The 24,114-nt window shown below is 40.9% G+C and overlaps 1 protein-coding gene and 1 long non-coding RNA gene across 2 annotated transcripts in view; both read right to left on the bottom strand.

The window, feature by feature from the left end:
- The window catches only part of CAMK1D (calcium/calmodulin dependent protein kinase ID), a 437,751-nt gene that overhangs the window by 398,694 nt on the left and 14,943 nt on the right, over positions 1 to 24,114 (bottom strand). The gene's annotated exons all lie outside the window — the stretch shown is intronic.
- On the bottom strand, positions 17,925 to 22,567 carry LOC130368908 (uncharacterized). The gene is made up of 3 exons (XR_008892600.1): positions 22,342 to 22,567; positions 20,455 to 20,526; positions 17,925 to 18,070 (listed from the first exon to the last, which is right to left on the bottom strand). It is a non-coding gene; the product is annotated as an uncharacterized LOC130368908 (long non-coding RNA).

Below are 24,114 nucleotides of genomic sequence, written 5' to 3'. Positions count from 1 at the left end.
TAGCTTGCAGCCTATCTGGATGTCTATCTACTTACCCACTCTCCTACCCACCTGGCTTTCTACCTGCCAATCTACTTACCTGGCTTTTCACCTACCTGCTAGCTGTCTACCTACCTGGCTATTTTTCTAGCTATCTGCCAAGCTAGCTAGCTACCTGTCTACCAACCTAGCTTGCAATCTACCTAGCAAGCTACCTTCCTGGCTACCTAACTAGCTACAAAGTAACCTACCCACCTGGCTGGCTACTTAGTTGACTACCTACATACCTAGTTCCCTACCTACCTTGCTAACTACTTGGATATCTATCTAGCTAGCTTACCTATATAGATAGCTACCTATTGGTGGAACTACCTGCCAATTGTGGGGGATATACCTACTTAAAAGGGTACTCCATCCCTATACATCTTATCCCCTATCTAAAGGATAGGGGATAAGATGCCTGATCGTGGTGGGCCCACCACTGGGAACCCTCGCGATCTCTCCTGCAGCACCCCAGTCATCTTGTGCACGGAGTGACTTTCACTCCGTGCCCGATGACTGGTGATGCAGGGGCCGGAGGAGCGGGATGTCACGGCCCCACCCCCTTAATGCAAGTCTATGGGACGTCATGATCCTCCGGCCCCTGCATAACCAGTCATCAGGCACGGAGTGAAACTTGCTCCATGCACAAGATGACTGGGGTGCTGCAGGAGAGATAAGGAGGAAAGTTCCCAGCGGGGGACCCCAGCGATCAGACATCTTATCTCCTATCCTTGGGAAAGAGGATAAGATGTCTAGGACGGAGTACCCCTTTAACTGGGAAGCTACTCTCCTTCCCACTTTTACTGTGGCAGACACCATGAGGGCATTATAACAGTTCGAGACCTATAGATGGGGAGATTGTGTCGGGAGGGTACTGTAAAAATGCAGTCTAAAATGTTTGTCCTGCAGATGTTAAGAGATGAGTTTTGGCTGGAAGAAGTCGTCATGGTGGTCGGAGCCAGATGGAGAATAAAAGAAAAGAGGACGCCGCTGATCAGAAAAGATGTTTCCTTTGAGTCCCTAGATGTTACTTTAATCACTTATATGGTAAAAAGATAGTTTGTACAGCTGGTAAATTGCTTTATGATCCTGTATATAATCACTTATATGGTATACAGATCATGAGTACAGCTGGTATCTACTTCTATATGGGCACTGTATGGAGGGAATACCAGTCTGTGTACAGTGGTTTTATTCAGTAACGGTATAGCACATTAATAATTCATTTTGTTATGTATATTGTGCTTCTGATGCGCCAGTATTATTTGGCCTTTGTATTATTTGTATACTAGTATTATTGGTATTGTTAGCCTGAGTATAGTCGTTGTTACTCAGTATTGTGATATAATTCAGTCTTTCTGTGGTGTTATAATTGGTTTCATGTATACTGTTATTATGGCTAATATTGGTCCCGGTTCTCTGGATTTGGTCAGTAATAGTGTTGAGCATGAATATTCGTAATGCAAATTTTTATCGCGAATATCAGCACTTATCAGCTATTTCGCAAATATTTAGAATATAGTGCTATATATTCATAATGACAAATATTCTTTTTTTTTCACATGCAAATTTTTATGCGCATTATTATGCACATTTTTTAAGTATATAAATTTTCGCATGAAAAAAAAAGTGAATGAACATTGCGAATATGCGAATTTCGCGAACATAGGATGAATAATCGTCAATATATTCTCAAAATATTGCGAATTTGAATATGGCCCCTGCTGCTCATCACTAGTCAGTAACAGTATGATGGTAATATATATGGGGATTGATAATATTGGTCTAAGTATACATGATTTGGTAATATGTATGGTGATTATATTCCTCCTTGTATACTGGTATTATTAGTAGTAATATCGGTCTCAGTATACGGGATTTGGTCAGTAAAATTATGGTGGTAATATGTATGGTGATAATGTTCCTCCTTGTATACTGGTATTATTGGTAATATTGGTCTCAGTGGGCAGTGGAACCACCGTAACGTAGCACGGCAGGCTGTAGCTGAAGCATGTGTCATCTTGCCCAATTGGGATGTAAACCATCGTACCCCATGCATCTTGATAAGAAATTGTGATGATTCGGAAAATTACATATGAATAAAAAGCAAAGACCCGAACGAGGTGGTCGTGAGTAATTAATCTAAATGTTTAAGATGAACATTTAGATGAATCCAGGTCAGTTGAATATGGAACTGTAAGAGGGCCTAATTAATATTGGGGCAAAGTAAGAGGGCTTAATTAATATGGGTGAAGCATAAGAAAGCCCAATAACCTATAGGAGCAATACTCTATGCTGGCAATGTTTGGACCCTAATACTTTAGGGGGGGCAATGTTTGTGACCTGCTACTTTATGGGGGTAATGAGAGGGGGCCTGCTACTCAGGAGGCAATGTGAGGAGGCAATGTGAGAGAGCCTTACGCTATATGGGAGCAATGTAAGGGGACCTAATACTATACGGAGACAGAGGGGCCTGTCTATAGGGGGTTTGTATAAAGGTGAGAATTTTGCTGTAGTGAGAAGCCTAAAATGTTTGTCTGGCAGATTCGGTGGAGACGAGTTGTGATCTTGTGACGTCTTCATGATGACCCAAGGCAGATGGAGAAGAAAAAGAAAAGTGAACGACTCCAAACAGAGAAGACGCCCCCTGTGAGTATTCCTTGAGTTGTGTATGGGGCCCCGGAATTTCTGATGGCATATGTTCAGGAGGCCTTACTGAAGTATAGGTGAGGAGGAACACACTGATGTGGTTAACACCTGTAAAACATTCCTATAATTTTTTTTTTATATATCCCTTTTTGGTAGAAAATCATGTTGGTCATTATGAATAAAACAAGCACATGTCCATAGACTCCCAGAACTGCCCCTAAAGATTAGCTGCAGTTGATGGTGTACAGTGTAAGCTTTCCATAGACATTAGATTTATATTACCAGATCATGGTTATTTTCCCATGACAATATAATGTCTAAGCAGTCTGGCAGAGAATCCCCCAAAGTCTGCCATAGATAAAATTTAAAACTATGATAAACTAAATTTGTATGTGCTCTATCCTGCTTATCAGAGGAAAAGCTGACTAGCTGCCCATAGAAACCAGTCAGATTGCTTCTTTTATTTTTCAGAGCCCTTTAAAAATTAAAAAAGCTATCTTAACTTTTCCTTTTCACATGATTTGATAAATCTCTACTATACAGCACCTGAAGTGTCTGGCAGCTGATCTCTTCCCCGTAATGTGCATATTTTTGGCAAGTCGCTGCCAATAGTTGTCCAACTTTAGTACTACCGGTATATTACTATATTCTTCCCTTTTCAGTCCACCCTTGATGCATGTTGCTTTCTATTCCTATTTTTTTTGGCATTTTATAATAACATAACAACCCCTCCAGGAAGCTACACAGATAGTGCCCAGGTCACAAAAAGGGCTGTACAACGTCTGACATAGGTACTCAGGAAAGATCAAACATCTAATTATATAGGAAGATAACCCCATATCACTCCCACAGTGTCAGACAGGAAAAGGCCCACACTGTGCAGCTCCCAGAGTAAATTAGCCTAACAACCACAGACACACAACCATATACACACATCACACAGCCCCAAGGAGCCCCCCCACCTCCCAACACAAGTTAGCATAGATTATCCTATGCTGGGAACTCCGTCCAGACCGGAGGGTCAGTCGAAGCATCCAATAGCAACCAGGGCATACAGACTTTATCAAATTTTTCATGACATCTTCGACTCACATACAGAGCACAGTACAGTGGGACATACTTGTTAACAAGAGCTATCCAACATGGAACGAGGGGGAGTAGTAGTATCCTTCCAAGCCATATTAACCTTACGGGCACAGAATAAAAGAAACCGCAGTAAAAGACTTCTATGCGATCCGGATACCAAGCCATTAATCACCCCCAGCAGACAGACCTCTGGGGTCAAGACAAACGGAAACTCCAGAGGATCGGCCACTTTCTAATAGTACTTGCATGCTAATAGGGAAAAAAAAGTCCAGCTCTGCCATAATAAGACTAGGGAGCAAAAGTTTACTAAGCAAGAGGCTGGAGGTTTGGCAGGAATATCTAGAAATCTAATGGTAATTTATCTATGTAAAGAGTGTGGCTTAATTATGAAGTAGGTGTGGCATACTAGACATGATGATTGTGAAATTGGAGAAAAAAACCTGGCAGGTAAATGACGAGTAGTGCAAGTCGGCAGTGTTTGGTAAGTGTTCTGTATCTAACAGAACAATGCATCATGTGTGCTGTTATTAGTGCATGTATGTCATGTATTCATTTGGTGTACAACATTTGGCGCATGTAAGTCTTGCATGAATGGTGCTTTTCATCATGTGTCCTATGTGTGACTGGTGCAAGTGCAACATGTGTTCTGGATATAGGTAGCACATATCCTGCATGGGTCTTGCGTGTGGGTGGCATATGTCCATTGGACCTGTGTGAAGGTGGCAAACAAGTCCATAGGTCCTATGAAAGAGGTACATTTTGGCATCATGAGCCAGGGGGTATCCAGAGTATAAGTGGCATGTGTCCAGCATGTGTCTAGCATGTGAGTAACCTTAAAGGGGTATTTCAGTGAAAAAATTTTTTTCATATCAACTGCCTCGAGAAACAGATTTGTAAATTCCTTCTATAAAAAAAAAAATCGTAATCCTACCAGTACTTATCAGATGCTGAAGTTGAGTTTGTCTTTTCTGTTTGACAACAATGCTCTCTGCTGACACCTCTGTCTGTCTCTGTCTGATTTTCTCCTACTCTGGACAGTTCCTGAGACAGACAGATGTGTCAGCAGAGAGCACCGTTGTGAGACAGAAAAAAAAAAAAGCTCAAGTTCAGCAGCTGATAAGTACTGGTAGGATTAAAAAATTTTAATAGAAGTTATTTACAAATCTGTTCAACTTTCTGGAGCCAGTTGATATGAAAAAAGAGTTTTTCACCGGAATACCCCTTTAATGAGTCTAGGCAGGTACACGACAGAATGCATTGGCATACCTCTATGATGATTTTCCAGTATATACCTTGGGCGCATCAGCAAAACGTGATGTGAATAGGGTGTCTTTTACTCATCATCCAAACAATGAAGTTAAAAAGCATAAATATATGCTTAGCTGTAATAGCATACTTATTTTTTATTGTCATTTGCACATTTTATGACACTGGCCTATGCTCATAAAGCAACAGCTTATTTGGTTTAATAACACACAAGCGACCATTATACTCTGTATAGTAATTTATTTCTATCCCTAGCAGCACTTGGTACTACTAAAGGTCATCCTAAAGTTACCATGGTAACACAGTACACTAATCCAGGAAGATTTCTCGCAACTGTATCAAACCCAGTCCACAACAAGCCTGGAAAATGTTAAGATTCCACTCTTATCATTAGGTTTTTACTTAAACAGCAAATGACATGTGTATTTTGACCAATTCCGGAACGTGATTCACAACATTAAAGAAGCCTACTGATCCCTATTATTAAACCTGGAAGCTGATTGGTTTCTGTCTGGATGCTATTTGGTTCAATTATCCAAACAACCTGTGTAACTGACCTGTATTAGTCATAAAAGAGATGACTGGGAGCAAGTCACAAAGGGTCAGGTCACATGGGCATTATAGAATGGTGCGTAATAAATTGCAACTGATTCATTGTATTGTGTTTTAAATAATACATTTTGTTACATATATTTCAGGTTCCTGACCAAAAATATGCAGCGTTCTTAGCACTGTTTCCTTGAAGCACTCAGGTTGAATCCTGCCACAATCCAGAAACATAGAAACAGGTTAACTGGCTTCCTAGTACACTGGACACGTACTGTATATGTGCTGGTGATACTCTTTGGGAATATACAGTAGACTGGTATGATTGGTAATTCTGAGTGCAGCACTACAGAACATATATCACTACAGAATATAAATAAAAGGAATATACTTTTGTGTAAGGATGTGTGACTAGCTTTCATTTTTTCAGCATCCATGAAGGTTAAATTCATTGTACGCTGGTTAATTGCTGTTTTTTTGTTTTTTTTTACAGTATACAAAAGCACAGCATGCTATAAAAAGAAACATGATAGAAAATAATTTACAGAAGTTAAAACAGGGATTGAAATTAAAACTATAGTAAAAGTTATAGGGTTAAAAAAAAGCAATAAATGGATATAGATCAGGATTTTACACAAACTACATTACCCACTCTGAGGACACAGTTTTTTCCCCAAAATGTTCTATATTAGAAAAACTATATAATTCTCTGACAGAGTTCACAGTTAAATAAATGTGTTATGAACTCATATGTGAAGTTTAAAGGGGTACTTGGCTGCTCAGCTTTTGGAACAAACTGGAGCTCATGACGTCATAGCCCCACCTCCTTATGACATCACGCCACACCCCCTCAATGCAAGTCTATTTGAGGGGGCATGACAGCATTGTTCCAGATGCTGAGCAGCAGAGTACCCCTTTAAGGCTCTTTTCACACTAAGTTAGAAGTGCACATTTGTGTTTGAATTGGAAAAGTTTCCAGAGCATATGTTAAATTTACCCAGAGACTTCTTTTGACCTCATAGGACTGGTACATGTCAGTATGCTATCTCTTTTTCATTGCTACAGTTTATTGGATAGCTCAGTCTGCTACTCTATTCCACACAGAGCCATGCAGTAAGAAAATGTAAAACACACAGGCCCTGATTTACTAAGAATGGAGTTTAGGTTTCTTTGTGGGTTTTAACCTCTTAAGGACACAGGGCGTACCTGTACGCCCTGCGCCCAGTCCCGGTATATAACGTGGGGTCACGCCATGGGACCCTGGGCTAATAGCGTGCGGCACGATCGTTGTGCCGCACGCTATTAACCCTTTAGACATGGTATTCAAAGTTGATTGCCGCATCTAAAATGAAAGTAAAAGCTCCCTGGCAGCTCAGTCAGGCTGATCAGGACCATCACGGTGAAATTGCGATGTCCCGATCAGCAAAATAGCGAGCGGAGGTCCCCTTACCTGCCTCTGTCATGTCCAATCGGTGATTGATTGCTCCAAGCCTGAAATCCAGGCTTGAGCAATCGACCGCCGATAACATTAATCTTTGCCGTGTCAATGCACGGCAGTGATCTGTGTTTGAGATCGGTGTGTGCACTGTAATAGGCACTAGGGGGACTATAACACTGCAAAAAAAAAAGTGTGAAAAAAAGTTAATTAATATCATTTAACACCTTCCCTAATAAAAGTTTGAATCACCCCCCCTTTTCCCATTTAAAAAAAACTGTGTACGGTAAATAAAAATCAACATGTGGTATCGCCGCGTGCAGAAATGTCCAAACTATAAAATATATTGTTAATTTGTGCGTACGTGCAAAAAATTTCCAAGGTCCAAAATAGCATATTTTTGGTCACTTTTTATATCATGAAAAAATGAATAAAAAGCGATCAATATAAAAATCTGACAAATAAGAACTTCAGATCATGGCACAAAAAATGAGCCCTCATACCGGCCCATACGCAGAAAAATAAAAAAGGAAATTATTTTCTTTTTGGAACACAGTGCTCTCTGCTCACATCATGACCACAGTGCTCTATGTTGACATCTTTGTCCATTTTAGGAACTGTCCAGAGCAGCATATGTTTTCTATGGGGAGTTTCTCCTACTCTGGACAGTTCTTAAAATGGACAAAGATGTCAGCAGAGAGCACTGTGGTCATGATGTCAGCAGAGAGCTCTGTGTTCCAAAAAGAAAAGAATTTCCTCTATAGTATTCAGCAGCTAATAAGTACTGGAAGGATTAAGATTTTTTAATAGAAAAAATTTTACAAATCTGTATAACTTTCTGGCACCAGTTGATTAAAAAAAAAAAATTTCCACCGGTGTACCCCTTTAAGGGGTTAATTCGCTACAATTTTTTCCCCACAGTATTTACTAAGGTTTCCCTACATTTTTTACACATGCTGTGATCTGTAGGGTTTTCCTCAGCTGAAATCTTTTCTGTGGATTCCTTTGTAAATATGTTGGGTTTTTGTAAAAATGTCGGGAACACTCCCCTTTTCTGTGACCACGCCCCCTGTTCTCGACAACCACGCCCCATTTTGGGGGGTTTCTCAGTAAAATGGAGAGTTAGTCGGGTTTTTCATTTCTGGCGTAGACAGAATTCTGGCGCAATGAGACAGAATCTGTCACACAACCATACAAAACATGTCATGTCCGTCCTGGTCTGTATTCACACACAACTATTGTATTTGCTGTGTGAACAGTTTTATTCCCTGGTAAGGGAATAGTTAATGTCTCTGGCTTTTTCAGCCTCAGCCTCTGTTGTCCAATAGCCTTTAGGTTGTGTCTACTTAAGTTCAGCACTAACTAGCTTCAGTGCTGGTGATACTTCATTTGGACTTTATTACATCTTGCTACTGTCATGCTGCTATGGAGGCTTTGGGTGAAACACTTCTTATTTGAGCTTTTAAATCTACTTTCTCTGTTTTAGCATGCACCTTGTCTGTTATGGTTTTAGCCATGGTTAGGGGGCATGCTCTTAGTGGATTTTAAGCTGTGTTTGTATAATCGGTTTTAGGATTTTTTTTAGGAGTTTATCCTTTCTGCTATGTGTGTGTTCACACTGTGTTTTCTCTTGTATCCGTTTATATGAAGTTCTGTTTTATATTTGTTTTCCTACTAGGCCAGCATCCTGTCCACACTGGTGAGTGTGCTGCTGGCCAGTAGTCTATTTAGATTTATTTATTAATGGCTACTTCGTTAGTGGAGTGGAGTGTCCAGTGTGAACAGTGTCCTATGTTGCATCTGTGATGACTGGCTCTGCCAGAACCCATAGGGTTAATGATTTCTAGCCCTGTTGTTCGTTTTGGTTGCTGGGATGATGCCTCTGTGCTCCTGGGTGTGCTTAAGCTTTCTGAGCCAATTAGAGTCCTCCTGGTTGCAGCTCAGGCACATAAGAGGATGCCCTTTTCAGTCATTCTCTGCTTGTGATAGTTCTTAGTAACTTACCTAGCTATCTCTGTGATCATTCTGTTTATTCTGGTTTTGTGACTTTTGGCTTGGCTTTTGACTTCCCTTTGATACTCTGTTACTGTACTTCGTGCCCTCCAGGTTTAGACTCGGCCCTCTGACTATGTATTTTTGTGTGTGCGTGTTAAGGTTTGTTTTCTGTTAGTCGTGTACCTCCAGCCTTTTGTCAGTTTTGTAGTATTGTTTTGACTTTTTGACTGTCCCTCACTCATTTAGGAAGGGACGTTCACCATGGTTACGGACCTTCATCTAGGGCAGGTACGTAAGTAGGCAAGGACAGGGGAGTTGGCAAGAATAGTGTGCACTCCTTACCTGCCCAGACGTGACCGCATCCCTGTTACTGCTCCATGGGGACTCCTTGTCTACTGGGAGTGTTCAGAGGGATTGCTATTCCTGTCTTTTGTTCAGTGTGAACAGTGTTCTATAATTATATCCTGTTGTATCCATTTTTCTGAGTTGTAACTAGGCATCCCTGTTACCTGTCCATGGGGACTCAGAGGGTATTGTTATTCCTGTGTCTACTGGAGGTGTTCTGAAGGGATTGCGATTATTCCGGTCTTGTGTTCAGTGTGAACAGTGTTCTATAAATATATTCTGTGTATGCTTGCATCCCTGTTACCTGTCCATGGGGACTTCGTGTCTACTGGAGGTTTGCATAGGGAATGTGCGAATATTCCTGTTTAGCGATAGATCCCGTTTACCTGTCTGTGGGGACTCAGAGGGTATTGTTATTCCTGTGTCTACTGGAGGTTTTTCTAGGGGATTAAGCTAATTCCTGTTTTGTTCTGGAGTATGTTCATCCGTTTTTCCTGTCTGGTGTTTTGTACTCTATGGCCCAGATTTATCAAACTGTGTGAGAGAAAAAGTGGAGAGATTTTCCCACAGCAACCAATAACAGCTCAGCTTTAACTTTACCAGAGCTCATTAGCTGAGATGTGATTGGTTGCTGTGGGAAAATCCCTCCACTTTTTCTTTCACACAGTTTGATAAACCTGAGCCTATATGTTTATTAGTTCTTTATTCAGATCTCTGGAGTTCTGTACATTACTACTGATCTATTGTGTCCTCTTTTCACGACCATGGGTCTATAGTGTCCTCTGTTCATGACCACTGAGTCCTCTGTTCATGTCTGCTGATCTATTATGTCCTCTGTTCACGACCACGGGTCTATAGTGTCCTCTGTTCATGACCATTGAGTCCTCTGTTCATGTCTGCTGATCCATAGTGTCCCCTGTGCTGCTCACTGATCTGTGTCCTCTGAACTTAATCTGTTATAGAGTTCTATGTTCTTTTTATGTTTCTGGTTTGTGACCAACTGTTTATTAGTATGTATTTTTATTAGGCCCCTGCACTTTAGTTCAGGAAGGGACCAGTGCCCAGTTGTCGATCCAGCGGTTTTAGGGTCATTTTAGGGCTCACTCTCCCTGTCCCCCGGTCGGTCCCTAACACACATGTTGGGTTTACAATAGTAAATCAGGACCACAGTGTTCACTTTTTTCACAATAGAAGCATATGGGCAATGAATGTTATTGCGTGGCATCCACTGAGCTATCCATTTGATGTTTACCTCCAATAGACACTGTGGGATGCAGCGTGAAAACTGCCTAATCCATGAATTAAACTAAGCGATATTACGTACAGAAGAAAGAGAGACTGGTGCTAAGATGACCATAGATTTTTGCCAGCAAATCCACAAGCAATGTAACGTCAATGAAAACCTAAAGGCTTTCACACCAAGGCAGAAATTCTATGCTGCTGCTGCTGCTTCTGAGAGTGAACTGCAGAGATATAGAGGGCAGGATACCCTCCTCTGTGTGTGCGCAATGTATTGGAAATACCAAGCACCAGAAATTAGGCCTACTCACTACCTCAGGCACAACTGAAAATTATAGAAGAAGCCTGCAAAGCAGATATGTGATGAAAAAAAAAACATTTACAAGTTATAATGACAACAATAGTGCTATCCCTCATGTACCCACACATGGCAGCTTATCTCAAAAAGTTACCTAAAACAGGAAGTATGCTTGTTCCACACACTATGAACTACCATAGATGTACATCATATTTTATTATCATGCCTATTTTTTTTTATCTGCCTGGCATAAAACATAGAAAAGTTATAAATCTTTCTGCAAATGTAGCTTGATAAAAAATGTGCAATTTTTCTATTGCCCCCACCCTTGCCCCATAAATCTATATATGGATAAAGAGAAATTTTAACTAGTTGGTGTTAACGGTGTATGACGCAGGTTCCCGACTCGAGCCCGTGCCATACCAGCCGGCCCCCAGCTGATTCTTGTAGCTGAGGGCCGGCGTTAATAGCCAAAATGCAATGATCTCCGCGGGCGGCTATTAACCCTTTAGATCGCCGTGGTCAAAGCTGACAGCGGCATCTAAAGGGACCTGTAAACACTCCCTGATGGTCCAGTGGGTTGGATCGCCCCCCCCCCCCCCCCCCCGTAGCGTGATATTCACATACTCTGCATTGGTTTATACCCATAGAATGTTTATATTATAGGTGCGTTTCAGTTGCATTTTTTGTTCAACAAAAGTCTGTATGTTTCCATTTGCAATCTCTGCATTAGATTCACACTGACAATGTATTTGCAATTTTCAGTCACCATAGCACAAGATATCATCTCCAGTCATATCACATTATACAGCACATTTAACACTCTGTTCATAGATATGGGTGTTACTTGTTTTACACACTATATAGCGTACACTGCTTCAGTATCGTATCCAGCATACCAGTCCTTCACTCGGGAATTAATTAATAACTTTGTTTAGTGGTGATGCATTTTAAATTGCATTATAACTTGATATCGATACTTCTATTTACAGATATACATTAAATTCGCACTGACAATGCATTTATATTAACAGTGCATTTTATGTTGCATTTTTTAATTGTTATTATAGTAGTGCTTATAGGTATACTCAGACTCTGTATCCAGTTCACACTGACGATCCGTTTACACTTTCAGTGTCACATCCTACCTAAGCACATACTTGAACGCATCACACTTAAACATCCCTATTCACAAATCATAGCGTTACTCCCTTATTCACACTCCATTCACGATAGGTGGCTGTGTTAGTTTAGCAATTAGACAGGTGATAGCTGGTTAGTGACTATAACTCATCACTATGTATAGCAGTCCTTCACTGTAGAGCATTAATGTCCATATTACACTGTGCGCTTCTATCTAGATGTTGATTAGTATTGCACAAATCTTATAATATCCAGTCATTAAAACATCCATTGTAGCTTTACATAGAAAGCAGGGATAGTGTCTCAATGTGCTGGGGTTTACACTTAGCTTATTTTTCCTAGCGGTGTGATCGAATTCCGGCCATTTGAGGATGGTGCTTCTCATCTAATGGCTCCATTTTCTTAACAAGTCCAGAGGGTCCAACATGTTTCAATAGCTCATATCATCAGGGACCTTTGGTGAAGCTCGGTCTCCTTGTTTTCTTGCAGTGCACATAGCACTGTATGTGCGGCACTGATGGTGGCCGTACTTAATCAACATATCTGTTCATGCTATATACCTGGTCGCTCCTTGTCCTTGATCCGGAGGTCCAATCAGCAGCGTATACATCACCAGGTGTGACTTCCTACCTACACTGCTGATTTAATGCACTGCGGACCATGTGATACAGGGTGCATCAGCCGATCAGGAGGCTGAGTTCCACACCTTATTCTGATCCTGCATAAGGAGCAAGGTAAGCAGTCAGTAGATTGTGTTCCAAGTCCCATTATAACAGACTCAGACTACTCTAGCTAAATATACATTAGAAATAATAATAAGTGACCAAAAACAACAGTTCCAAAATACTATTCTGCAAATCAAATACGGGAGACTATTTACATTCAAGTATAGAGCACACAGATCAATGTAGTTCTATGGAACTAATGATTACTAATGATGCCTCCTAAAAGTCCCCTAAGGGGACTAATAAAGTGTAAAAAAAAAGTTTAATAAAAGCTTAAAAAACACACATTAACCCCTTGACGCAGAACGCCGGGTTTTTATGGTGCTGCGGCACAGGCGGGTTATGAAGCGAGCTCAGGAGCTGAGCTCGCATCATACCCGCACGGTCCCGGCTGCTGTCAGCAGCCAGGACCCGTGGCCAATGCCGGACATCCCCGTTCCGGCAGATGTCCGGCATTAACTCTTTAGACGCGGCGATCAAAGTTGATCGCCGTGTCTAAAAGTGAAACTAAAACCATCCCGACAGCTCAGTCAGGCCAATCGGGACATGGCGATAAAATCGTGATGTCCCGATCAGCTGGGACGCAGCAGGAGGGTACCTTACCTGCCTCCTGCGCGTCTGAACGACAATTGATTGCTGCAAGCCTGAAATCCAGGCTTGAGCAATCAACCGCTGATAACACTGATCAATGCAAAGTTGTCTTTGCAGTGATCTGTGGAAAAGATCAGTGTGCGCAGTGTTATAGGCCCCTATGGGAGCTTTAACATTGCAAAAGAAAAGTAAAAAAAAAAACTTGAATAAAGATCATTTAACCCCTTCCCTAATAAAAGTTTGAAAATAAAAATATATCGTTAATTAAACTGCACGGTCAATGGCGTACGCCCCAAAAAAATTCAAAAGTCCAAAATAGCGTATTTTTGGTAACTTTTTATAACATAAAAATATGAATAAAAAGCGATTAAAAAGTCAGATCAAAACAAAAATGGTACCGATAAAAACTTCAGATCACAGCGCAAAAAATTAGCCCTCATACCGCCCCGTACATGCAACAATAAAAAAGTTATAGGGGTCAGAAGAGGACAATTTTAAATGTATACATTTTCCTGCATGTAGTTATGATTTTTTTCCGAAGTAATAAAAAAATCTAACTTATATAAGTATGGTATCATTTTAATGGTATGGACCTACAGAATAAAGATAAAGTGGTATTTTTTAATGAAAAATGTACTGCGTAGAAACAGAAGCCCCCAAAATTTACAAAATGGCATTTTTTCTTCCATTTTGTCTCACAATGATTTTTTTTTCTGTTTCACCGTAGATTTTTGGGTAAAATGACTGATGTAATTACAAAGAAGAATTGGTGGCGCAAAAAATAAGCCATCATATGGATTTTTAGCTGCAAAATTGAAAGAGTTATGATTTTTAAAAAGTAAGGAGGAAAAAACGAAAGGCAAAAATGATAAAACGCTATGTCCTTAAGGGGTTAACCCCTACCTTATTAAAAGTTTAAAACACCCCGCTTTTCCCAAATTCCACATAAAAAAATATAAAAACATTATAAAAATAAACAATTCTGGAAGTTTACCTTTTCAATTAAGAGGGTCTTATACATAGTCACAGTTTTTTTTTTGGCTCATTCCATTTGAGTGTACTTATGGCTTTGGTAAAAAAAAAAAATTATGAAAAAAGGCAAAACCTCAAAAGCTGTGTGTAAAACCGCTCTTATATTGGTTATTAGCTGTTATAACCAAGGGAAATCTCAGGCAGCCACCTATTTTCCCTATAGGGATATAATATATCACACAATTCTCATTTGTATGTTTCTAGGCGAGCGTAATGTCCATCATTCAGCATGCATTGAAAGAAGTAATCTATGCACAATACATGTGAAGTGATTGCTTTCCATACTGCATTATAATTTAATATAAATACTATTAAGTACAATAAGTATTGTTCAGAGCTTGCAGCAATGTCTTTCCTATGTATGCAGAATAATAAGTGGAATGGAGGCATGCTAAATAATAGTGGATTCACAAAGATTACAACAAACTATTCTAACAATGTGTTTTTTTTTTCAAAACCATTTATGAATTCTATGTAGCATAGCTTTGGTCATATCACTACTAGATCTATTGAAGTATCAAATAAAAAAAAAGGCATATCCGGATGACTTGATAAATATTACATATTACAGACATGCTATAGTTTCGTTTGTAGAAAACAAATACTGTATAAATGTGCTATGCCATGCATAATATATAAGCTGCCCATAAAAAAGCTCAGAGGAATAAAATAGAAAAGCACCGTTCAATACATTTATTCAAAGCTGGGCTCGGATGTAGAAATCAGGACGCCTTTCATTTTCATCAGTTGCAACTATATTGCAATGTGTTAATTGTGCAAGATGCATTAAAAAATCCCTAATATTTAAAAAAAAAATTCCAAGTGTATTTTAAAATTATATATTATGAATATTCTGATTTAGGTGGTTAGATGTCAGCTGAATACTACCTGTAGGTTGTCATGATTCAAATATTTGCAGCCTGTATTCTGCATCTACAGGGCTGGTGTACATTAAAGGGTACCTCTCATCAAATAAACTTTAGATATATTTTAGATTAATGAATGTTGAATAACTTTCCAATAGCATGTTAATGAAAAATATGCTTCTTTCTATTGTATTTTTCCCGATCAGTCCTGTCAGCAACCATTTCTGACTCATGCTGGAGTCCTAAACACTCAGAGCTGCTAGCCTGCTTTGTTCACAGCCAAACAGACTGTGAACAAAGCAGGCTGGTAGCTCTGAGTGTTCTCCTTTGTGAACAAAGCAGACTGGCAGCTGGTAGTGTTTAGGACTCCAGCATGAGTCTGAAATGCTTGCTGCCAGGACTGGTAGGGAGACCCCTAGTGGTCATTTCTTCAAAGTGGAAAATTAAATAGAAAGAAGCATATTTTTTAATAACATGCAATTGTAAAGTTATTCTGCATACATTAATCTATAATATATCAAAAGTTTTTTTTGATGACAGGTACCCTTTAAAGTGGTACTCCCGAGCTAGATTTTTTTTAATGAAGAACCCGCCCAGGCTTTGCCCTTACTATTTAACGTATTTATCGTTGCCTGTCCTCAGGTATGGTTGTCTTACTGGTTGCCGGGAGTTGCTGCGTCAGACAGCAGATCAGTCCAATGATTGGCTGAGAGGAAGTGTGATGTATTTTTCCTGGTGCCACAGTCCAATACATTACACTGTCACTCAGCCTATCACTGGCTGAGGGGGTCATTGCTGTAGCCACCAATTAGCTGAGCTGCAGTCCCATTTCCCCCCAGGCATTCAATTTAGGGTGCAACTGGACTACTACATAAACTTCTTCAGGAACTGGTTTTAGTGGAAAAAGTTTGTCAATTGACCAAAGCTTAGATAATTGTTTAAGTAAAATTACATGAATGCTCGCGTAAATGTATAGAATATTTGTTTGAATGTTGATTCTGTCTGATCACCACACAAGCAAAAAGAAGTAAGACAAATGATCTGCAGTGTTGTACTGTAGATTTTGCTATGGAATCACTGGAGATTCATAGGAAAATCTTGCTTTTGTTTCTTTTACATTTGTGTAACTAACACTGCGATACACAGCAGAAAATAAGCCACAAATCCACTCCAACATCAAATGCAGATTTCAGTGTGGACATTTTCACATTTCTGCAAATTAGGGCTGTACCTTTTGGTGATGTTCACACAGCAGAACTTGTGAGCAGAATTCCGTGGCGTTAATCCACTTGGAAATTCAGCTGCAACAGAGTCCCATTGATTGTTAATGGGATTCTTCTGCACCATGCACACAGTGAAAATCTTGATTCCGGCCTCCACAGTAACAATGAACCTGTTAATTGCTTTTGCGTCTATGGCGCATTTCTAATGGTCCCGTTGGAACTTGAAAATGTGCAAAGTGTTTTACGGGCAGACATTCCCCACATTCAACGCTGTGTGAACATAGCCTTAGGGCCCTTTTACATGGCACCAGCATAAAAAAATTCAGCTAGGAAATGCTGTATGCAGCAGCAGCTGACAATCTCAGTAGGCACAAGGACCACTTGGATATGTGCCATCTCCATTGACGGCTATACAATTCTGTGCAGGTTCTGCTAAAAGAATTTACATGTTCGTTCTTTTTGCAGTCTGTTGTGTGAATGAAACAGTGGAAATCCAATTGACAACAATGTTAAAGGGGTGCTCAAGGAAAGGATAGATAGATAGATAGATAGATAGATAAAAGCTCCAAAGCCACCACACTTTCTGGATATGTTCCCTGCAAACCATCCTGTCTGATGCATGGCTCCTGTTGCCCCTGTTGTCTTCTCTGGCTGCTTGATATTCTTTGCCATCCCTCCCTCCCCTTGCCTACATTTCCCAGTAATCATTGCAGCTCTGCCCTGCCAGCCCCCTCCCCCTCCTGCTTGGTGCAGCAGAGAGAGGTTCGGTGTCTGATTGGCTGAGGCTGCACACACCTCCCAGTTCTCAGTACTAAAGGGAGTATGACTCATCAGTGCAGGGCAGAAACCATGTGATCTGTGTCTCTCAGGAGGATGGGCACTTCTTTCAGAGAGGGATTTGGACAGAGACAGAGTGGATGGCTGGATGATGTCATTCACTAACTTCAAGCATGTAAGTTACACACAAAGAGGGGAAACTGCTCTATGTAGCTAATAAATTAACAATTGAATAGGTTGATGACAGGGAAAGGATGGACTTTGGGTTTAGTTCCCTGGACTACCCCTTTAACTTAATAAAGCAGAATTCCCTATCCTAATTTTTAAGCTGGATTTCACTTCGAAAAATTCTGCTGTGTAAATGGGCCATTAGTGTCTGGTCACAAAGGGAAGTTACTCCTACGGATTTTCGGAAGCAGAAAATCTGCTGCAGTTCTGCAAAGAAGTTCATAGAAGAAAATCTGAACCAAGTCATGCAGGTTTTGGTGTGGATCTGTTGTGGATTTGCCACTGTGGATTTTGGTGCAGGTTTTGTTAATGTTTTACAAGAAAAAGATCCAATGTATTTGAAATACACAGATTTTGCTGTGGCCACTGCATTTCCAAAGCAAAAATCTGCAATGGCTGAATCATTTTGAATTCAGGAAAAACTGCACTAAATCTGCATAATTTCCACTGCATAAATGAATTTACTGCAGTAGATTTGAAATCTGTACTGCAGGTCATGTTCTTCAAATCCCATCCATTTTGCTTCTACTGTAAAACACTGCCAATTTTCTCAACATGGCTTCACTGTGGCAAATCTGTTCTGCATGAACATACCCTTGTAATACCTGTAATACCAAAGAATAGCATCAGGTGGTTTAATCTTATGCTAGTCGACCTGCATCAAATGAACACACTGGCGTCCTTGTCCGGACAGACACAGACACTTAATGTAACCTGCACCTTAAAGCACAACTGTCATGAGTTTTTAGCCCCCCAGACTACTACAATGTTGTTACAGATGTCCATAACATGAGTGTAACCATACCTTTATGGGTTTTCCTCCTCCTTTTATAACTTATAAAATACATTTACCCAGCGGTCTGGCACAGTCGGATAGGCATGACTTGGTATTCGCAAAGCCCCGCCGCCGCAACGCCTATCCTCTCCTTCCAGCGCTGGGATCACTGTTTAGTAAGACGCAGCGCATGCGCCCCTCCTTTCCTCTAGTACTGCACCTGTGCAGTGAGCGCATAGGCAGTGGGAGCAAGCCCTCGCTCTGTCATTGCAGGGCGGTGGTGCGCGCAAGTCAGGAGGGGCGTATGTGCTGTGAATGCGCTATGTCTTACTACACAGCGATCCCAGCGCTGAAAGGAGAGGATAGGCGTGGCGGCGGCAGGGCTTTGCGAACCCCAAGCCACGCCTATCCGACTGTGCAAGACCACTGGATAAATGTATTTTATAAGTTATAAAAGAAGGAGGAAAACCCATAAAGGTATGGTTATACTCATGTTATGGACATCTGTAAAAACATTGTAGTAGTCTAGGGGGCTAAAATCTCATGACATTTGCGCTTTAATGGTCTATTCACACGTACAGTATTCTGTGCAGATTTGACACGCAGATTTGATGTGAAGGATTTTCTGCTGCAGATTTCAATGTAAACTGAACATAGCTTGAAATCCTGCGCATCAAATCTGCGCAGAATACTGTACGTGTGAATAAACCCTAAGATGGAATAAAGATCAGAATTTTTCTACCCGATGAGTGCCACTGTTTATTTCTACTATGGACTGCATTTGAAGTTTTCGGAATATTACAACAGTAGAGCACAACCGGACATATTTTCCCTGAGACACGCTAAGTCTCCAGTAGGAGGAGTATAAGCAAGGCAGTGCCGACCAGCTGTTCCTATTTATGGTGTTTGCTATTCTTTGGTATAACAGGAAAGAATAAATATAACAATAAACTATAACTATAAACAGAAGAAACAATGGATATTTTTCCCTATATTAAATTCGTCCTGAACTAGTCATTGGGTGGTCACTGGCAGCTTCTTGCCACCCCACCAGCCTTGATTGATAGATCTCTTTCTATACCCAAACAGAGAGAGATCTCTCAATTAAGACGGGTGGGGTGGGGAGATGCTGCCGGGGACCACCCCAATAAGGCCTCATTTACACAGTGGAATTTCTAAGCAGAATTAGGCAAAAAAATTGTTTAAAGGGGTTATCCAAAGGATAGGCGATAAGATGCCTGATCGTGGGAGTCCCGCCGCTGGGGACCCCCGGGATCTTGCACGCGGCACCCCGTTTGTAATCAGTCCCCGAAGCGTGTTCGCTCCAGGTCTGATTACGGACAACCACCGGGCCGGCGGCATGTGATGTCACGCCTCCGCCCCCGTGTGACGTCACGCTCCGCCCCTCTATGGGGCAGGGGCGTGATAGCTGCCATGCCCCCTCCTGTAGGCTAGCATTGAGGGGCGGAGCATGACATCACACGGGGGCGGAGGCGTGACGTCACACGCCGCCGGCCCGGTGATCGTCCGTAATCAGGCCCGGAGCGAACACTCTCCGGGGACTGATTACAAACGGGGTGCCTCGTGCAAGATCCCGGGGGGCCCCAGCGGCGGGACTCCCGCGATCAGGCATCTTATCCCCTATTCTATGGATAGGGGATAAGATGTGTAAGCACTGGAGAACCCCTTTAAATGGCATTCTGCTGTTACATTTCCAAATAGTCAGCAATTTTCAAGCCTGACAGTCCGCATAAATTACGTCATGTGAACATAGCCTAACTCCTAGTGCAGGAAGCATGGAATTGCGGTGGAATTCTGTGTTCTCAAAACACAGAATTCTGCTGAAATTCAAAGCCCCGTTGACTTCAATGGAATTCCATTGCGGAATTCTGCAAAACTAAAGACAGGTCTTTTTTTGCAAAATTTTCGTGGCAGCAATTCAGCTAAGTGAATGGGACAGCTGATTCCCACTGAAGTCAATGGACAGTAAATTTCAGCAGAATTTCGCAGACATTCAGCCATGTGAACAAAGCCTGAATCTAAATGTTTTAACGCTATTTGAAAACCACACTAGTGCAACTAAAAATAAAAACATTGCTAAAGTATAAAATAAACAAATGTTTGCTGTTTAAAGTTCCAAAATAACAAAAATGTTAATGTGAACAGTTAGGTATTAAAGGCCTTGGCCACAGAAGGGTTAATATATTGTGTTACCTAGCCTCTTCAGTTCATGCTGGTGCTATCTTTTGTAAACATGGGGGATGTTGATGAAAACAGAAGGTCAACCTTTAAAATTAAATCAAGTTATAAGCATTGAGAGAACCTACTGCACACCATTATCAGTTCCAAATAAAATGTAACAATTAATTTCAAAAAGTCTTCCTCTAGTTGTGATATCCATGTCTATATATGTTTGCTTGGTTATTTATTGTAACCAACAGCAAATCTATATAACAGGAGAAAAATAATGTCACTAACATTCTGTTTTGTAATATAATCCAGCCCTGATAGCAAAATCTGTTAGATAAGGAATTCAAAAATGAAAGCTGATATTTCAACAAATTAGAATGTCAAAATGACAAAGGAAATGTTATGCAAATTGACTAAGTTTCACTTATACACTAAACACTACATAGGATCAGAGCTGGTTCTGCCTATAGGCAAAATAGTCAGCCACCTAGAGCGCCCTCTTCATAGGGGTGCCTCTCTGCATTCTGCACACCAGTAGTAAGGTCATCACATCAGGAGGAGGATTGTTACAGTGTGTTATCCCAGTAATAAAGTGTTTAGATGAGGAGGAGGTTTGTTACAGTTTGTCACCCCAGTAGTAAGGTAATTACATAAGGAGGGTTATTACAGTGTGTCTACCTAGTATTAAGGAGATTACATGAGAAGGGGGTTTGTTACAGGGTGTCACCCCAGTAGTAAGGAGATTACATGAGAAGGGGGTTTGTAACAGGGTGTCACCCCAGTAGTAAGGTGATTACATGTGGAGGAGGTTTGTTACAGTGTGTCACCCCAGTAGTAAGGTGATTACATGAGAAGGATGTTTGTTACAGTGTGTCACCCCAATAGTAAGGTGATTACATGAGAAGGGGGTTTGTTACAGGGTGTCACCCCAGTAGTAAGGTGGGGCGTATCAAAGGGTGGAGCCAGTGGGCAGGGTCAAGGGGGTGGCAAAATTAGCTTTCGCCTAGGGTGGCAAAAATCCTTGCACCAGCCCTGCATAGGATTTATGCATGCATCCTAGAAGCTATGGAGCAGCAAGCAGTCCTGTACAGTGTAATACTAGAAGGATGTGTTGTAAACATGTGTAAAACTGTCTTCCCGAGGAAGCAAAACTTTGGGTAGAGAAAAGAGAAAAAATATGAAATTAGAGGCATATGATGATAGATTAAAGCAGTAAGGGCCCGCAGAAATTTTTTTCGGTGTTGGGAGGATGGGGCATAATTTTAATGTCATCTATGCTCCAACTTTTTTTGACAGTATCATTAAGTATAGTCAGTATCACATAAAGCACAGGCATACAAAGGTTTGAGAGACCAGATGCTTAACAGAAGAAGAAAGCTGCCATTGCCTGATTTAAGTTTTGTAGCAATTTTCAATCAGTTTTTATGTTAACGCTAATAAATGTATACATGATTCAACATCAGAAATGTATGAGACTGAGTCTAAGACAAGTAGAGATGAGCGAACTTACAGTAAATTCGATTCGTCACGAACTTCTCGGCTCGGCGGTTGCTGACTTTTCCTGCATAAATTAGTTCAGCTTTCCGGTGCTCCGGTGGTCTGGAAAAGGTGGATACAGTCCTAGGAAAGAGTCTCCTAGGACTGTATCCACCTTTTCCAGCTCACGGGAGCACCTGAAAGCTGAACTAACTTATGCAGGAAAAGGCATCAACTGCCGAGCCGAGAAGTTCGTGACGAATCGAATTTACTGTAAGTTCGCTCATCTCTAAAGACAAGATATATAAACATATATGGGCTCAGGTTGGCATAATTGTTTGACATATGATCTTAATCTATCCAGTTATGTACCTTTGAGTATGAGTGCACCTAGTTATTTACCTTTGACTTTTGAGTCTGAGTGCATTAACATACCTGTAGGTCTGACTGCTTGGCTACTTCACAGTTACTGGCTGAAAGCAGATTTGGAGTGGAGACCACTGACAGTGTGGGAGACTGTCTGTTACTCAAGGGGCAGACATGATGTCGATGCTGCAGGCTGCAGTTTTTCTGCTGATCTGTTTCTGCCCCTGCTTGATGCCGAGGTAAATCACTACAGTCATCACTATAGGCTGGTGTGTGGCTGAGTCACCGCCGACACTGGGCTCTGGCAGAGGATAACAACATTTTTAAAGGAGCCAAGCTGCATGTGGTAGGTAAGCTAATCCCCCCATAGAGCAATAGAGCAAGACAGACACAAGGAGCACTCAGAGTCCCTCAGTCATTGCCATGGCTAGAAGCTCACTCATAGAGCCAGAAAATCGCCAATTAAATTTTTATAGGGCTTCCCCTTGCAGACACTCATAGTCTATCCCATGTTCCTCTAAGAATGTTCTATTACAGTCAACTTAATTCAGTGGCATGATTGAGGCATTAAGGTCCAGTAGAACTAAAATGAACCAAAGTAGATTCCACCCATCCAAATCTTTAAGACTGGTGCTGACATAACTACGCCAGGATATCCCAGTAAGTCCTAAACGTTTGTGTTTTTAAAGCAGGAAAAATTGTCAAGCATAAGGATCTGAGCTACTTTGACAATGACTAATCAACTGAGTAGAGGCATCTTCAAAATATCAGGGTAACGATCGCACTTGGCCAGGCTGTGCATGCTGCTCTCTGGTCAATGGGGAGTTACAAGCACTGGACCAATCAGCTGCTGTGGCTAGGTATCTAGTTTCCTCCTCAGCATTCCGGTGGGGCTCTTTATATGGAGTTCTAACTTGTTTGTCTTGATTTTAGCCTTGCCCTGTCTTTCTTGAGTTGTGTCTGTACTTGTTGCTGTTTTACTCTTGTGTACTATTACCCGAACTTGTCTTTTTGCTTGTGTTTTGTACTTCCTCTCAGTATAGGTACTCTGCTTGCCAGTACTATTGGTTAACCCTTTGTGTTCTGACCTGTTTCCCTTACTTTCACTGTTTTGTTTGTTGTTTTGACTTGTGATGCCTCTGCACTTTAGTCCAGCTCAAATACCGTCGCACAGTTGAGAGTCTGCTACCTAGGTTGGATTGTTAAATAGTTAGAGACCGTGGTCTGGGTAAGAATAGGGCCTCAAAATTCCCTGCCCAACGTGACAGCTGGTTTTTACAGTATGCAGTGGTCGGCACCTTCCAAAAGTGATCCAAGGTAGAAAATCTGGTGATCTAATAACTTATTATGAGGCAGGATGAGTCATATGGAAAATGTGAAATGAGAATATTCACAGCACCACTGATCTATACAGTATCACTTATGAACAGCATGCCTCTTTGAAAAAGTGATAAGTAAAGATAAAGCAAACTGTTACACACAATTTTCCCATCAAAATCTAGGATGATGAAAACAAGCATAACTTGTCTGTAAATAGATAAACACATAAATACATCCAGTGACCTCTCCATCAGCTTCCAAAATAATACCTTCATAGCAATCGAGCTATAAACTTGATTTAATCAATTTGACATTCCCAAAGCTCAACATGAACAATAAACTGCTGCTGACCAGAGACAGGAACACAGTAGCCTTCAGCTATAAATGATGATATTACAATATAGAACTGATGTAGGTCACAGAAATGCCAACTCCTCATTGACATCTGCAAAAAAACATACTGAATATGCACTGCATACCTTTATTTTTACAAAATTATTTTGCAATAAAGCAATGCTTTTA

This window comes from Hyla sarda, chromosome 4 (assembly GCF_029499605.1).
Source record: "Hyla sarda isolate aHylSar1 chromosome 4, aHylSar1.hap1, whole genome shotgun sequence".
Lineage (NCBI taxonomy): Eukaryota > Metazoa > Chordata > Amphibia > Anura > Hylidae > Hyla > Hyla sarda.
The sequence above is the reverse complement of the archived record's forward strand: the minus strand, read 5'-3'. Positions and strand labels throughout refer to the sequence as shown.